Genomic DNA, 6,060 nt, shown 5'->3' on the forward strand with positions numbered 1-6,060 from the left:
TAGAGCTTCCATTTCCCGACGGTTTTCAGCTTCCCGGGATTCGGGAAATAATTAATAAATTTCCCGGGAAATCCCGGGAATACAGAAGAAAAATAAAAAGGTGAATGTTTCTCTTGAAAACAAAAGAATAAATTGAAAAGTTTTCAAACCCGTATGATTGCATGTATATCTGCCCTAAAGCAGTTGTCAGAAGATGGTGATTTGGTGGCCTACACATCATTCAATCATTTGATAACTCGTCAATAAGTTTACGCAAAACTTTTATTTGGCTAAATGTATAGCCTAAATTTTGGTAATTACGATTACGATTGGGACGATATACTAAATGCAGCTGCTGGAGTTACCTTCCAAAATTGGAATTCGTTGTTCTGATACGATGGAATGTACCAATTTAATGCAAAGCACCTTCTTTGGTAATCTTGAATGAAAAGATTGAGCTACTTCAGGGTAGTGTGCAGTTACTTCCGATCAAAAGAGGAAAGTTTATACATGGAATCCATTTCCGTCACAGTAGGATCAGCATCATTTTGAATTAAGTGTGAATCAAAATCAAGCAGATAATGGACGAACTGTGCAGCGATGGATGAAGCCTATTATCGATTTCCTGTTACGAACAAGTATCTGGATTGTTTGATAGTATCCCTTCAAAAATCCTGCCTGCATCCTTGAAAGCATTCAAAGAGTTTGGATGCGCATGATATTGGACAGATACAACGTTATGTATTTCTTTTCATACATCCAAAAATTTACAGATATTACAGTTACAGTATAACAAATAAGACGAAATATGCATTCGATGAACCGACCAAATATTTCTGCAGACGTTCTAGAAACATTCCTTATTTTAAATAGCGTTTGCGTTAAGCATGATATCACTACAAACCATCCCAAGTTTTGAAACAAACGCACATCGATTTTTTAAGAAAGTAACGCAATTTCCATTACTAATTTGATTGCAAGCCCTTTAATTCATGATCTAACTATTAAAATAAACTATTAAAAGAATTGTTAAAAATCTGACCAATGGTTCATCGGTGGCAGATATATCGTGCGCATCACTAACGCTACTGTAAGGAAATGGTTCGGTATAAAGGCTGGCAAATTAATCCATTTTTGAATGAAAATTTGAATGAATGCAACATTCTTTAGCAGTGTTTTGAGTCTGGCGTGGACTATATACCTAAAAAAATCACGAAAACATATCAGTGAGCCTAAAGATATATAGTCCATTGATCTGTAAATCAGTTGGAAAAGCACAATCTGCATTCACTACTCACTCCAAATGTTTGCCGGTAAAGATTTCCTACAGAATTTCATTTGGAGAATCTAAGTCTTATGGAATAAATTAAAAATCTTTTTTCCCGGGATTCCCGAGTCCCGGGAATGAGAATACACAATTTCCCGGGAATCGGGAATCCCGGGAAATCCAAAAATCCCGGGATTCCCGGGAAATAAATTCCCGGGATGGAAGCTCTAGTCGCCACGTTGTCGGCGAATGTTGTCTAGTGATAATAAGCGTTATTTTTTACTGGTCCAACTGAAGGTATGAGTCTAGGATGCTAGGATCGAGGGTATAGGCATCCGGACGTGACTGATTCATGATCGCGCGAACGGCGGGTTAATGCATGAGACCGCGTTTATAAATTTATAAGTGCTAAAACGTTCTCTTAATTACCGGGGTGTTTCAATGTTGACGAGATCGCGGGCGTAAGTATGTGTGGATGACTGCAATTGCATGTTCGTGTTTGTGCCCAGGTTTGTGTTATCGCGAAGGCCACGAGCGTTTGTACGTATATGAGCGAATGTGTAATTAATTGTTTTATTGAACGTTAGTATGAATCTAATTTAGGGTATAATAAAAAAGGAATCATAACATGCCGAATTAAGAAAAACGTTCAAAGATATTTATTAGAAGTGTATAAATTGACCGATACTATTTTGGTATACATGAGTAGTGGAAAAGCAAAATAATAGAAGTACAACAAAAACAGACTAATGAAGTAGAAGAGTACATGTAACATACAATCAAATTTCTTTAACTCTTCTAAATGCAACAATTGATGTTAATTTACCATTAACGACATTTACATTCACATGCGTCGGTAAATTAATTGTACCTTAATTTATCCAATCTGACCTTCCTGAATGAATAGAATCAAATGCACAAATTGAACACCGGAAGTATTAGCCATTTTTCTATCATATACGCCAGCTCTGCATCCATTCCTTGACCCAGTTGTCACATATACTCAGACGAACACATACACAGATAGACATATGACTAGCACATAACAATTGTACACTAGCACTAAAGACTACAATTATTACAAACGACCACTAAAAGGCTTAACTTTTTATTTATTTTTTTAACAGCATGTGCACGATGACGACGAGAGTATGAAAAAAAATCAAAACATAAAAAAGGCTCATAACCCCTCTTGGTCTCCTCTATGCACCACTATCGAGACGTAATGCAATAACCAACTTATAGCAATTATGTGTCAGAGCTTCTTTTGAACTGATGCATGCAATATGCTTGATGATTCTTGCAATACCGTCAAATCTATCAAACTAGGGAAGAACATTGATATGAAAATTCAGACGAAAAAAAATTGAAATCGGTTGAAATTTTTTTTGTCAATCATAGTGAACGCAAAGACGTTTTTTCGACCAAATCGAGTACTGATACACAACCATGCATTGATAGGCTTCATGCAAAACTGACTCAGACATCACTTCGTTAAAAGTTTTATAACTTCATTTAACAAAGCCAGATTGACTAGCAGTCTTCGACAAAGTTGTAGACAATTAAATTATCTTTCTTAGTTTCACTTACAGTGAGAACACGATGCATACAGTGCCGGCGAAAATGCAAGCTAGTGGGTTTTCTCCATGTAAATTGTCGAAAAATCCCATACAAACTTCAGGAACGTTGGTCCGGTAGCTAGACTTGTCCGATTTGCTTAAAATTTGGAGCAAATACTCCTGGGGCGGCTAAGAATTGACTCAGGGGTGGGCCGATATGGGTCATTTTTTTCTTGTTACTCTAGTGTGCACGCTCATTCAAAACTACTCAAAATTTGAGTTCTGTGTACTCAAATTCCTAAATTGATGCTATCTGTCAAAAATGAGTTTTAAGTTGAGTAAAGTTATCTCATGTCTTGGGTAACTGTTAAGTTTTCACGTTTTGGGTGAAAGAAATACTACAAAGAAGTGCATGAAATCGGTCTTCGAGCCGAAATTAAAAAAACCCTTGCTGTGAAGTAATTGACTCGGAAACTTTCAAGAAATCCAGTGTCGCCGATTTTTGTTGATGCTTCGAACTAATTCCCGTTGTAATTTGCATTTTTCCCGTTACTACGTGACGTAAATCTGCGGTTTTTCCCATACTCTGTTTTTGAGTGAAAGGTACTCAAATTTTGACATTTTCAGCCAGACCTCAAAACTGAGTAAACGAGAAAAACTCACTTTTTGACTATGTACACTATTTATGAAATTGAAAATGAAAACCACTCTTTCTTTACTTTCTCTGTATTCATAGAACTCTCGAATATTGTTCCAGTACATATCGAAAGACTCTGATTTTGACTAATATATTATGAGTTGAGCAACGAATGCAACCGACTGTGGTTAACTGTCATTTCCACTTAGGACCTGTTGACATGTTTGGCTAGATTTGCTTTTCAGTTGTGAAAATGGCATCGAAGCAAGAGGAGCAACGGTGCAAAATTTTGATCACAAAATTCTGATCTACTCGCCCGCCACCTACGTAATAAGTGTTCGGAAAACGTTTGTCGACATCCAGGAAGATCGAATCGGGGGGAAATTGAAAGCCGGAGGCCGCAAAAACAACGAAAACAATGGCCACCTGTTTCAAGCGGGCCATCAACCTCTCCGTCCGAGATGTCGCAAGCAAGCTGGGAGTGTCTTCTACAACCGTGCAATGGAGCTGAAAAATGAGTCGGACTGTCGACTTACAAGCAGTTGGTGACTCCAAGTCAGCCAGAGAACGCTCACGGAAGCTGTTCATGAAGAACTGATGCTGATGAAGTTTGATTGCGTGGTACAGGATGACGAAACAGAGCTGCCAATTTTCAGCAGGTTGTTTTGATCTTGAAGGGGGAACAAATCTCAAATCATGCTCTACTATGTTACACTCGCAGTTTTTTGTTTACATCATTCATTCAAACAGGCGAGCTGCGCACTCATTTTCCATTCATTTTCAATTTCATTGACCCTGTGAATGTCTTTCTACTGGGGTATTGACCAGGTTTTTCAAGCAAAACTACTCTGAACATGCCTCTTACTGGTCATGTAAGCTTGAAAACGCAAAATATGTTAGCTAAGCTAGCATATTTTGCGTATAAGCTAAGCTAGTTGGGTTGAATTGAACTGAATGTTGGTATTTGAAAATGAAAATTTGTATCACTGTGATGAAACCTACGTCAAGGCAGACTTGAAACAGCTTATACATCGACTGGAAGAGGAATGAATGGCGGCAGAGATTTTCAAATACATTAACTGTAAAAGTTCGCAAAAAAACATCTCGTGTGGCAGACCATCTGTTCCTGTGGCATTTACATCGTAAGCGGGACAAATAACTTGGAAATTTCAGGTCAGTTTCCTTTTCTTGAGCAACACAATTGTTCCATTCTATTTTGGCGGCATTTGGCATCTTACCATTACGGAAAAAACCATGGAGTGGTGCCCAATGAGATGAACCATCCGAATGCGCCAGAGCTCCGCCCAATAGAAAAGTATTGGGCAATCGTCAAGCGGACCCTGTCAAAAAAAAAATGCGGACGAACATGGTCAGGCGATTTAAAAAGTTTGACGTTTGACTCAACTCGCCTGTGCTAATTGCCCCTCGGAACAAATGCAATTTGCGAATGCGATTTAAAGGCAATTTCAATACTTAGACAAATTTTCTGGCGGCTGAAATGAACTTGGTTGTTTTTCGCGTTTTTCAAACATGGCGGTTCATGTTTGGTTTAAGCTTAAAATTGTTTTTTGAACAATTGGTGTGTTTCACTTGTACTTTGTTTGTCTAGTGCACATCATTTAGCCAACGAGTGTGGGAAATAGTAGAACAAGATGTCTGACCTAAAGTCTTAATAAACGTCAGATTGTGATAAGTTTTGAAGTGCAATACCAATTTCACCATTGATTCTTCCTATAATTTGGTGGTGATTACCTAGTATACTGGTAAGTATATGTGAGTAGATAATGAATCCGAAAATAAGCATTATTTTAATTTTCATATTAGGCAATTAAGGGCGATTAAATGGCGCGTTCCGTGGGCGATTTAAGGGCGGGTTGGGCGGCAAAAAAATGATGGCGGCAAATCGCCCAAATGTTGCATTTGAAATAGCCCCCTAATTGCCTGCAATTTGCTGGCAAATTGAAGGGCAATTAGCGCATCCGAGTTGGCAAATTGCCCCCCGTTAGCCAGCAACTTGCCCTTTCTGACTGGGAAACCTCAAGAAGATGCGAAAGATGGTTGTCAGCGAGATGCAGTCCAAGACAAACTGGTGTTATGACCAAGGAGGTTATGTGAAATTTGATGTAAGGTGTCAAACGAAATGCTCAGAAACTCGCATTCGATATTAAGAAAGCTTGGATGAATAATTTTTCTTGATTTTGTATGAATTGAATATGCAAAAGAAACATGATTTGATATTTAATAGAAAGTTTTACACACATTCTTGTTTGACCAATTTTTGATCGTAATACCCTTCAAGTTCCGATACGAAATGGAGAACTATAACATTACTTTTGTGTGTAAATTCCACGTCTAGGGGTCTTGTAAGGCGGAATCTACTTGTTAAACCATCACAGTTCTTAAGAATTTTTAAACAATATTGTAAGCAAAATGATCTTGAAATGTATATTTTCACCCAATGTTAATGAATGACGTATAGCATTTACATCCGCTAGACTAAAAACATTTCCGAATAGTAATAAGGCTGTATCGTTCTCTGTTATGCTATATTTGGTATCATTTGAATCCTTCTGGCGACGTTTAATAGTGCAAACGGGATTCGCAAGCAAACGAATCGA

At 37.9% G+C, this 6,060-nt stretch overlaps 1 protein-coding gene across 2 annotated transcripts in view; it reads right to left on the reverse strand.

Moving 5' to 3' along the window:
• The window catches only part of LOC131693953 (ribonuclease P protein subunit p25-like protein), a 139,099-nt gene that overhangs the window by 17,601 nt on the left and 115,438 nt on the right, over positions 1 to 6,060 (reverse strand). The window lies entirely within an intron of this gene.

This window comes from Topomyia yanbarensis, chromosome 3, assembly GCF_030247195.1.
Source record: "Topomyia yanbarensis strain Yona2022 chromosome 3, ASM3024719v1, whole genome shotgun sequence".
NCBI classification, from domain to species: Eukaryota; Metazoa; Arthropoda; class Insecta; order Diptera; family Culicidae; genus Topomyia; species Topomyia yanbarensis.